Source organism: Dreissena polymorpha, chromosome 8 (genome assembly GCF_020536995.1).
Source record: "Dreissena polymorpha isolate Duluth1 chromosome 8, UMN_Dpol_1.0, whole genome shotgun sequence".
NCBI lineage: Eukaryota > Metazoa > Mollusca > Bivalvia > Myida > Dreissenidae > Dreissena > Dreissena polymorpha.
The window spans coordinates 20,698,827-20,711,418 of NC_068362.1; the positions used below are offsets into that span (position 1 = coordinate 20,698,827).

Consider the following 12,592-nt stretch of genomic DNA (forward strand, 5'->3'; position numbering starts at 1 on the left):
GCCATAAAACTTGCCATGTTGTTCTCAATCATCTGGGGTTGCTTCACATTCAACACCCACAGTCTTATGTGTTAAGGTCAAGGTCATACATTGAGGTCAAAGGTCACAAATTTGATGAATTATTCATTATTTAGTCATTCCTTTACTATGTATTAAAGGAATTCTGTAATAACTTTCCATAGTAAATTGATTCATGAAAAATATACTATCTGCATTTTATTGTCTGCAAACCCATCACAGGTACAAATGAGTTAAAAACAATAATTGACAAAAGGCACAACAATTCATTTATACCTTTTCTTTTTGTTCTACACCCATCCATAAACAAAATTTATTTGATGGGGGATATCAATTCAACAAATTTGCTTGTTTTAAGTAAAATTGAGAAATAGTTGTTGTGGTTGTATTTGCTAACAAATACTTTAATATTGAGGATAAAAGTGTGTTCAATATTACATTTACTATGGTTCAACTTGAACTGAAAATGGCATATATTTTTCTTTGTTTTGGAAACCTTCACTTGTTAATTTCAATCTGTCATTTTGGAAAAATGGATACTTTGTTACATTTGGAATGGGACCGAACAACAGCCCAAAATATTAAAAAAAAAAAAAAACTGAAGTAAGTTAACTTATCATTGGAAAAGGGATCACTGTGGCACAGTTGTGAGCACCTAACACAATGTCCTGTCTTAAAATGCCAAGGTAGTCTCTTCTGTATGAAAACCCTGTCTTGGTCGAAAAATTAGCCTGATTAGCCTGTGCTGACTGCACATGCATTAAGCCAAATTTTCCCTAAATGCGGCTTTTATAAGACTGAGACTTTTGATGCAATCAAGCTTTAACAAATTGGTAAAACCAAAATGCACACAAAACTGGGTTTTCTGCTCTTCAATAAATTGACACGAATATCTTATTAATTTAAGGGTTAAAAGTGAAACTAGTGCATCTTCGATACAAATGTTAATAAGATAGACAGCTTCACGCTCAACCCTAAAATTATGGGTTATATTGAACATCCAGAGCTTTATTTCAAAAACGTCAATAGCATGCAAATTATCTGTAGGTACCAACCAAACTGACTTTTTAACTCTTTACCAAAATCACGTTCTATATCAAATGTAATGATCGTAATGAAACTGCCATTTCTATATCAAAGGGGTCAATGTTGTTTGTGCCTTTGTGTTAGATGGGTGTTATATTTGCGGAGATCTGGATAGCAATTTTAATCACCAATACTGTGATTGTAATTGTAATTATATGCAATTGATAGTAGTAGTATAAGAAGCGTTGTATTGACTACATCAGGAATGTGCCTTATGGCTATAGCCCCCAGAAGAATTGTTAGTGATATGTGGTACATATTTACACATTTAAAGATCTTACTTGAGCAGAAAATGCTCTGGTAAGAAATTGTGATATTACCCTGTGTCAATCAATGTGCTGTGTGCGTGTGGTCAACTTTTGGCTCGTTAACACTCTAGATGCCTTATTTGTTGATCCGATCCTCATGAAACTTGGCCAAAAGCTAGGAAACCATGTCACCAGATCAAATCTTTCAAAACCCCATGCCACTATAGGGGCAACATGTATGACTCAATATCGATAAAAACTTAGTAAGCATGCTTATCTTGACAATGTCTAAGCCAATTTGGAATTTAGGTCACCAGTTATAAAAGCCTTCTTACCACTCCAGAGGACACATTTATGACTCAATTTGATGAAACTTGGTCAAACTGCTTATCTTTCAATTTTCAAGTCTGAGTTTGAATCTATGTCACATGTACCCAAAAACTAGGTCACCAGATACAATCTTTCTTCTCACTCAAAATCGATCAAACTTGGTCAGAATGTTGATCTTGAATGCTGCATATTGAAATCACATCATGTGCGTTCAAAAACTGGGTAACTAGGTAAAATGTTCTAAATATCATGTTACCACTCTACAGGTTGCATTGACGACTCAATCTTGATAAAACTTCATCTTTTGTATTTTGTCTAGACCAATTTTGAAATTCGGTCACATCTTTCCATAAACAAGGTCTTTAAATTAAATCTCAGACCACTCTGTCAAAAGGGCAAGTCTTCAACCAAAGTTTTAAGTCGAACTAAGGTAAGTCTTCAGGGCCATCCTGACCCTTTTGTTACAATGAGCAGGATGCAGATATTAGTCAAAGAACGATATTTTGCATTGTTTTCAATTAAAGAACTTATAGATTGCATTTAAAGAAAATCGTTACATTTAACTTAAGGAATATTGTGTTTTTTTTGTTCAGTGTACTTAAAATACTTACATGTGTATCGCATTTAAATTCAGACTAAAATGCATGTTATGTTTTCATTCTTTGTTCAAAGATATTTGTCAGTTGGAGGGAGAAAGAAAGAGATGTTTAAATAGCAAAACATGCACACATTGCTGCTTCAGCCTCAATATGAAATGCAGCGGCAGTGGCAACACACTCACAATTCAACAATAAACAGTTCCATTGACGAGCGCTTTTAAATGTATGAGACTTGAAAATACTCATTATCGAGACTCACCTGTGCTGAATGTTTTCTTTATTCTTTTACTGGGTAATTACAGTTGAACCTAGCTGTGAGATAAGGCATGTGCCTTAAGTGTTGTCCTTGCAGGCTTATCTGGGAAGACACTTTCTCCTAAAATGGTGTTTTATGCCTCCGGATCGAATATAACTTTGTTTCTAAAATAGCTGCTGTGCGGCTTCAAAGCACAGTAAGGGGCATTGTGTTTCACAATCACAGCTCTTATGTTTGTATAAAGAAAGTCTCGCCTTGGAAAAAATCTAGTTTAGGCGGAGTGTCGTCAGCGATTAGCCTGCAAGGACTTCACAGGCCTATTTGAAACGATACTTTAAACACATACATTTAACCATTTTCACATAGTGAGGCGCAATTTTGTGAATTGTTATAAATATAACATTGATATGCTGTCCATGTGACCTTTTCATAACTTGATGAGCCCACTATATCTACCAATTGACTGATCAATGTTGATGCCTTGTTATTGTTCCATTTCCTTGTTGCAATAGCACATTATTGTTTTGCGCCCAACTTAAGACTATGGCAGCTGTAAGTGTGCTGTCGAGAGGTTTGCACACACTATTGCGTCTGCTCTCTATTTCAAAACATCTGATCATCATGAAATATGTTTTTGATCATAATATCTAGACCAAATTTAGTAACCAACCAGATCTCATGTAGCACCTCCAACATATGTTTTTGTTTAATGAAGAAAAAATGACCAAATTAAACGTGTCCGCCATTTCACTCACGATCAATATAACCCAGTCTTGTTAGCGGGTGTATTGTTGGCATTCTTCTTTATTCGGTGAATGAACTGTCTGAAAACTGTGTAGATGTGACAAATAGAATGATCTCCTGCTGATGCAACTGAAGTTACATTTGTTGATATTTTATTTCACAGGACAACATGTCAATGAACAAGGCACCTTTCTCTGAAAACCTCGACGAGCTAATGAACAGTGCAACTGTGCCATATGTGTCCCTTCAGAGAATGGAATTCCTAGCCAAATATCTAATCGGTGCCAATTTGGGCTCCAGCAGCAGCCTCTGGGCTCCAGCAGCAGCCTCAGCCATGGGGGACAGCTCTAGCAGCAACCTCAGCCGTGGGGGACAGGTTTATGAAGCAATCTGGGCTCTAGCAGCAGCCTAAGCCATGGGGGACAGGTTTATGAAGCACCCTGAACTTCTCAATCTCACAGCAACAGTAGATCAACATGACCTCTAGCAGCAGCCTCAGCCATGGGGGGGGGGGCAGGTTTATGAAGCAGGGCTCCAGCAGCAGCCTCAGCTGTGGGGGACAGATTTATGAAGCACCCTGAACTTCTCAATCTCACAGCAACAGTAGATCAACATGACCTCTAGCAGCAGCCTCAGCCATGGGGGCAGGTTTATGAAGCAGGGCTCCAGCAGCAGCCTCAGCTGTGGGGGACAGATTTATGAAGCACCCTGAACTTCTCAATCTCACAGCAACAGTAAATCAACCAATCTGGGCTCCAGCAGCAGCCTCAGCCATGGGGGACAGGTTTATGAAGCACCCTGAACTTCTCAATCTCACAGCAACAGTAGATCAACATGACCTCTAGCAGCAGCCTCAGCCGTGGGGGACAGGGGCTCTAGCAGCAGCCTCAGCTGTGGGGGACAGGGGCTCCAGCAGCAGCCTCAGCCGTGGGGGACAGCAATCTGGGCTCTAGCAGCAGCCTCAGCCGTGGGGGACAGGTTTATGAAGCACCCTGAACTTCTCAATCTCACAGCAACAGTAGATCAACATGACCTCTAGCAGCAGCCTCAGCCATGGGGGACAGGGGCTCTAGCAGCAGCCTCAGCCATGGGGGACAGGTTTATGAAGCACCATGAACTTCTCAATCTCACAGCAACAGTAGATCAACATAACCTGAAAGGTGGGGATAACAACTAATGATAATTAAACCCCACACACCAAGTTTTGGAGATACATGTAGTTTATTGGAGTCAATGTCTGTAAGTTGGTCAGTCAGAGGGGCTTTTTGTCTGCATAAAATGTAAACATATTTGTATCAAACCAAATCTACATTTCTCAAGGGATTTTATTATATCTTCAATTGTGTGAACCCCATGAAGTGCGGGTTGGGGTATGGTAATCATTTTGTGACAAAGCTCGAACTTATCATTGGCCAAGTCACTCTCTTGCACAATATTAATGTACTGACACTGTATCTCTCACCAAACATGGGAATTTTGACCACAGAACTGTGTAAATAGCTTTGTTTAAAACAAAGGAAGCATAGTCACTAGAATCACTTGAGATAAAAAATTGTCAATGCAGGAACCATTGTGAATTAGTATGTTTTATTATGACACATTTACCAGAATATATTTTTCTTTCAGCGGTTCCTGTTCAGTGTCTAACAGTATTCTAATGACCAAGCCACGCCAGCAAAGCAGTAATAATAGCAGTCAAGTAAGTTGTCTTCAACATTTAAGAGTACTTAGGGCCGCAGTCTTTTGCTCAATGTGGATTGTTTTAAATAAAACCTAATGTAGTTATTGAAAATATTTTTTGATTTCTGTTTAACATAGAAATGTTTTATAGCACAATACATCAACACCACAAATGCATATGCATGATAACTAATAGAATTATTAATGCCAAAAATCAAAACATAAATTTATTTATATTTTTCTTCAAAAAATGTATGAAGAACTTATTAAGTTTGTTTCAAAATATATATGAACAATATGTGTTTCAAAATATATCTAAACATATTGATGTTTTAGACTTCGCTTTGATTTATTTTCCCTATGATTTCTCTTCTTCTAAACAGGTCGAGGATCACCCAAAACCACTTGGTGCCTAGCGATAATTTTTTCTGCTACCAACTTGACCTGGTTATTGTACTCACGTGGGAGTCAGGTTTAAGGTCACATTAGGTTTAAAGGCTTAAATCAGCATATATGGTCATGGTAGTAAGAAAATTTAAGATAATAAAGGGACTTGTTGACCAACTCGATGACCAAGTTATTTAATATTGTTCCAAATGTATCTTTAAAGGAAATGACTGCAATACAGGGCATCATAAGAAAATCTACATACTTTCCCCTTTAAATGTGTAAAATTAACAATAAACAAAATGACTACAAAACAGGCATTTACAAGAACATCTTTGAACATTTTCCTTTAAGTATTGCTCAATCTTTCTCAGTGAACAAAATGTATGCAGAAAGAAAAACTTTGTCTCTATAAAGATTGCTTACTATGTTTTTACTGCAAACTGATTTATTACAGAACAGGAATGTATCTTTTAACATTATCGTTGAAATTTCTCAACCATTTGCAGTTAACAACATGACTGCACAATATGGCATCAATGGCAAAGAAGAAGTGATCAGAGGGGGTTATAACGTGAAAGTCAAGAAGGCGACGTCCATTATGAGACTGGTATGGTTCGCTGTTTTATACTAATTATTACTTTTACTAATTTTGAAATGCCGTAAGAAAGTGATGATCGTTTGTTTCGTATTAATATACACATATATCTCGACTTTACTCTCTACAAATTTGTTTAGCAAGATCTGTAATTGTGTGTCCCCGCTTAAACATTCTGTAGCGAGTAGAGATATAGAGCGAGTATTAATACAAAATAACGCTCATTACTCAGCCCGGACGCAACCATCTTGACTATCAAGTAATTATCCCCTCTGTTTGATTTTCCCAAACGTATGTCAATCAACTTTCTCAAATTGTGTTGCATTTCGTGAATCATCAACTATATATATATATATATATATATGTATACCACTTTTGTCACAAAAAAAGTATATTTAACCTGTGTCTGCGCCACTTGTAAATTGTTTTTATATAAATACTTTGCAGACAATTTGGTCATTACCAACAAATAAAATACTAATTTATAAAATTAAGTCTTGATATCATTGACTGTATGTTAAGTTTTAAGAGGCTTCCAACTCTAGAACATTGTGGACACAAGGCTTTAGATAAGCCTGATTATTTTACGTGTATGACTTATTAAGGGACTTACACGTGTGACTGGTTAAAAAAGTTGAACCATTCCTGGGAGTCTTGAAGAATGTCAAAGTCAAGCTAGCATTGTCTTCAAAAATGTGTCTTGTTTGACACATGACTGACTTTATTTCCAGAAAACCCTGATTGCAAAATGCAGAGTCTGCTCCGGAAGCATTTGCAGACACAGAACATGAACGGCTGCAGTCATTGTCTTCATATTATATCATCTCTATGGTGCAGGACCCTCAGTCTGTGTACACAGGGAACCTTCGGTGAGTTAACGAGTCATGCGCATGCTTTTTGCATGGCCCCAATTTAAGTGTTAGGTGGGTAAATATAGATTTACCCTTGTCCGTCCATATGTCGTTCGCTGCAACTCTCGTATTTTTTGTCTACTGTAACCTGGAAAATTATTGCTTCTTGTGTGATGAAACCAAACATATTTACCATCATATGAACTTGCCTTGCTGTGTATTTTGGTTCATTTTTGTTTGACGTCAGTCGAGTTTTGTGACACAAGAAAAATGTGGGTGAATCCGTGACCATGGTCACCAACATTTTCCTACTTCACAAAAGAGATATGAGTTTTCTCAGAAAAACTCTTGCCCAATGAATGTTTTAGGGGCCATCAGCTAGTAGACCCTTGCCTATTTTCATTAATCATTAGGTACTACTTTTCCAATGCCAAAAACGAATCTTTATTAAATCCAATCCAAACGTATTAGTAGATAAAGAGGTTATATTTCACCTTTAATATGTATTATCGATGCTTATTTCATCAATAGTTTCAGGACCATTATTTCCTCTGTGGATTCAAATCAGAGGAGTTGTAACACTCTATGACAGTGCGGTTCATGTTCTTTTTGTCATTGGTATCAAAAATAATATGAAAAACCGAAATTTACTCGTATGCATTTTTCTTGTTTTTCAGACGCCAATGACGAAATCAAACCATCCAATCAGAAACACATCCCGTTGCAGCAGTTATTACCATATTGACCCCAGTCAAAAAAAGAAGCTCAGAGATAAATACTGTTTATGGTGTTCTAGTCTTTACATACCTTGTGGTATGTTGAGCACGTACTCTGACAGGTTTCATCTTATAATTATTTGACTGGTGGAAAATAAATGACCTTGTTCAAGTCGAAATGTCAGAATAACAATTAATAATTCAAATGCCAAAAAGTCATATCAACAGCCACATTTGTTATGTGACCAGCAAAGTTGAATTCAAAGAGACACAATAGTTTTCTTTATATTTTGTTGTGACCAACCAAGTTGTATTTAATGAAAAACAATAGTTTATGTTTTATGGGAATTATGATGCTGTCAGTCATGTTATGTTGGACGTTTTAGTTAAATATAGTATGTTACAAAATGTATTATTTGAAGCACACATATTGCAGGTATATCCAATGTCTGTGTTTGTATTATGAACCTTTCACTTCAGATTTTGATCCTGATATGGTAAATTTAAGGGAAATACACTTAAACACCGTTATTTCGAACACCGATAATCCAAAGTCACCGTTATTTCAAGGTATTGTTTGGGTCCTGATTGTGGTTCTTCTTTGTTCAATGTAAAATTTCATTGTTAATCCGAACTTCGTTTAACCGAAGAAATCGTTAATTCGAAGTGTTTATGTCGGTCCCAACACTATATTTCGCACCTTATTATCAATCTTTAATCCGAAGTCAAAACTGCAAAACACTGAGCGTAATTTCACACCTATTTGGTCTGCGTGTTGTGCGTCGAAGCTGATAATTACACCTTTGTCGCCTGCGCGTAGCATGTTAATTTTATAATGTCGTCAAAAGCCGACGACGAGGCCGACAACACATTTATGAACATGATATTGAATCAACGTGTGACCACATGCAGCAACGATGTAAGGCAGTTCTGCGAGCAAAACACGGACGGAAGCCAGTTCTTCAATTTCCTTGACACAATGGAGAAATATGTTACACGCGTCCAGTTTAGTGCTGCTTACACCAGTGTTCAGAAAGACATCGCGTCTTATTTTTTAAAAAGTTTATTCATTTCCGAAAATGTATTCATATGTATTTACATGTATGATGCGCTATGCATTATATTTTATATGTTCTGTAATTAGAAAAAAATAAAAAGAAGAAAAAGAATCGTTTTATTCCTCCTTTTGTTACAAGTAGAAATCTATTGCTATCTGACTATTTTACGTTTTTAAGTAAAACAATTATTAAAAGTACAGTATGACCGAAACATGCGAATTCCACAATGTTGTATTTTTTTCAGAATCAAAGAAGTCGTCTGTCAAATGTTTATTTCGAATTTTCGTTAATCCGAAGTTTTTTTAACTGTCCCGATGACTTCGAAATAACGATGTTGAAGTGTACAATCATAACAAAGTTATTTTAAGATTGTCAAAGCTGTTTAAATGTTTGTGGTAACTTGGACACGATTGAAAATATATTGGCGTATTGTCCATGTTTCAGTTTTCTGTTTTACCAGTAATATAGATGTGCTCATTAAAATAATTCTTCAAAGAGGTTGAGAGTTATGAAACTTCAGCTTTTCAGTATATCAATCTTTCTGAACACAATACTTGTCAATTTGCTCATTCGGGTCGGTATTTGATCCAAAATCTTGTTAAGTAGCATACTATTTCAAGGGAATATAAATTAATTCTGGGCAAAAATGTTTAATCTACTTAAATTAATTGATTCTTTGTTTACCACCAGTACTTTGTTGATTTCAATTGCTATGGTTTGCTAAATAATTAAAGCATGACTGTTGTTTTATTTGGAAAGCTTTTAATAAAACTCAGAATTAAAAACAATATTAAAAAAAATAGATGAGTTTTATGAAAAATGGCACATTTTATGTTTGTTAATTTGTGTTTTAAGATCATAGACTTACATGCTCATAAGTGTTAACATTCGATTTTTGACGTTAACGTTTATAATGCTTTATATATGCATATGTAGATTTACACAACCAGATTGTACCTTCTTAAATCAGTGAGTACTTTAACCCAGATTTCTTGATAACTGTTGATAGGTATATTTTGCCATTTGCCATTTATACATAGAGCAACTGCAAAGCGATTGTATTTTCGATGTAAATCATTCATTTAGTGTTGCTATTGTTTAAGACAAACTCACTGTTTACATTTATTTGTACACACAATTGTTATAAAACAACATTGCTTGTGTAAATGCACATATATGTATAAAAACTGTTTAATAATGCAGCATTAAATATTCTGAAGAGAAAAGGATATTTACGGCAATATAAACACCTTGTTATATGCTATGCTTTTCATCGAATGAATTTGAGCAACTATTAAAATGAATTTATTACAACGAGAGTACCTTGAGATTAGAAATGAGTCAATTACAAAATAAGGGAGAGTGATGTCATATGTTTACAATTGTCAGGCATAGCAATTGCCTCTATGGGTAATATAACAGAGCAATATTATTTGCTTAAACAATACAAATTAAGATGTCTTTTTTTGTTAGATAATAATTGTGTTTACAACTCGATATAACGAGTAAATACATACAGAATTTCAAATTATTTCGCAATATATACTCGGCAATAAGTGAAAGTCTAAAAGGATTTTGTGGAATAAACAATTTGCAAATTATTTGCTTGTTTCATGAAGTAATAGTTAAGGTAAAATGTGGTACTTATTGTTACACAAACACAATGTGTAATAACAAAATGCATCAGTAATGACATTTATTAAAATTCCTTAAATTTACATGACTACTCAGTGCTTTGAGTTTTGTAATTGTGACGATTATAAGTGAATATTCTGCAAAAAATACCTCTATACGAAATGTGTATATTTCAATAATAATGGTATACTTGTATGCAAAGTACTTGAACAGTTTTGATGTATTGCTGATAAAGAATTGTGTAATTGTGCTAGTCTTATTCCAGTTTGTGTAACGTTGACCGTTCAACATAAGCTGTCAGTGGAGTGAATTCACTGGGGCCAGTTTCTGTAAATCTTCCGATTTAAAACTGCAGCATACACGTATGTCTTAAATCCAGATTTACATAACAGTTTGGTTGTTTATCTTGAATTTGTATTGAATGCATAAAACATGTTTGTTCTGTTGTTGAACAACTGAAGATAGCTTTAAATGTGTACATTGTGTTTCATTTTTAGATATATCAAATTGATACATAGAAAACAAAAAACAAAATGTGCAATAATTGGTATGCATGTTTAGCCCAAAAAATGTTATCATACAAGCATATAAGTATTGGACTATATGATACTGTAAGATGAAATGTTTAAATCACGTCTTGATTTGTTCATCTACTTTAAGTAAACATTTTTCATTAGTAGATATTGGTTGTATAAACTCTATTGAAACTGCCCCCAATGAATTTTAATTGCTTTTGTAAATATATTCAATATGTAACATTATTGATAATGGTATGTTTATAGTTAAAGTGTAAATGTTTCTCTAAACTGTAACCGGGTGTCTGTTTAATTTATTGAGATGTGTTTATATTGTCCGGCTTATTAAATTAAATATTGTGCAAATTGTCGCATTGTGGTTGTAGTGATAAAAACAAAGCACTTTCCACTACTCATGTGTGTTTTGGTTTACTATTTTTATAACCAGTGTTTTGTCCGTAGAAGTTACAGTATAATAAATATTTTAGTTTTGCAATTTCTTTTGTCTTAAACAGCCAACACCATTTATTGGATGACGTAGTTGTATGCATAGGAATTTAAGCTTAATAAACGTCTATAACAAAACTTAAAAGTACATTCAAACTACATTTACTACATACTGTATATCGATAAACAAGACATATCATTTAAAAAGAAATTCGGCGTATTTCCTAACTTTGAAATACAGGTAGAAAATTGACGTGTGTGTGTTATTTAATTAAAAACAAAGGTTTGTGTATTTTTTGTGTTTTCTATTCACTTTAAAGTCGCATATCCACCGCATGAAATGTTTGAAGTGCAGGTATATTACATCAGAAAACAGTGTTCGTCTTTAAAAATCTAATTGCGTCTTGTAAATTGTACATCAAACTACGATACTTCTAGCAAACTGGCAAATGTCGGTAGGCCTCATCGACAACATCGTTAATGAATATAAATCAATAAATATTGATAAAATTATAAAGCCTTACAAACTTGAAACCATAGTAACGAGTAATAAGTGTGACTGATTATGTTCTCGTTCCCGCCACGTTCAATCTTATTCTGTCTTTTTGTTCTTAAATTATGTTCGTGTCGTTTAAACGTAGCTCTACAGTCCTGTGTTTAAAAGTTAGCAATTGAGCGCATTGACTAACACTTAAAACACTCACTGCTCTGTGAATAAGTTCCTGTAACGAATTGAGTTTTACATAAGCCGTGATTTCAGCAATACCATCATGATCTCTCTTTAAATGCATTGCATTGCATCACGCACGAAATCACTATCAATGCGCGGGGCAGCCTGTTAGGAAATCGTCATTTGGACGCTTTCGTGTTAAGGCGAAACTTTAAATATTTCTTGACCATATATATATTGAAAGAAGATATTTGTCGTATCCAATAACATGGCGAGTACATAATACAGTCTTAATGTGTTTACAATGAACGATAACGTTTGGTATTGATTAGATTACAATTATTCCATCAACTTCACCATTTTATATAGGACTCTTCGATATGGGTTTTATGCAGATAAAAACTGCGCAGGGAAAACAATCATCCGCGATATTTGATCTAATTGATAAAGCTGATTCTATTTCACGGACATTCACAAATTGTATGACCGCATATCGGTGATTAAAGATGTGTGTGTTTAACAGTGAGCAAATAAAGATACATGCTGTTCTGGTTGATGTATCTGTTATTTAACCCCAAATGCATGAATGAAGCTGACTAAAAAAACAACCTTGATCCGTCTCCTATCGACATTTTTGTCCGTTTTGAGATTTTTGGTCGCCACTATGACCGTTCTAATGGATCTCGTGCAGACTGTATCTCGCTTCGCCGGCGTACGTCTTTAAAATCGATTGCTGCGGAAACGAGGCCAATTG

At 35.0% G+C, this 12,592-nt stretch overlaps 1 long non-coding RNA gene across 1 annotated transcript; it reads left to right on the top strand.

Annotated features, from left to right (window-relative positions):
* Nucleotides 1-2,438: 2,438 nt before the first annotated feature.
* On the top strand, nt 2,439-11,173 carry LOC127842451 (uncharacterized). Its single transcript, XR_008031651.1, has 6 exons — nt 2,439-2,504; nt 3,445-4,441; nt 4,908-4,980; nt 5,345-5,958; nt 6,678-6,815; nt 7,475-11,173. It is a non-coding gene; the product is annotated as an uncharacterized LOC127842451 (long non-coding RNA).
* The last annotated feature ends 1,419 nt before the right edge of the window (nt 11,174-12,592 follow it).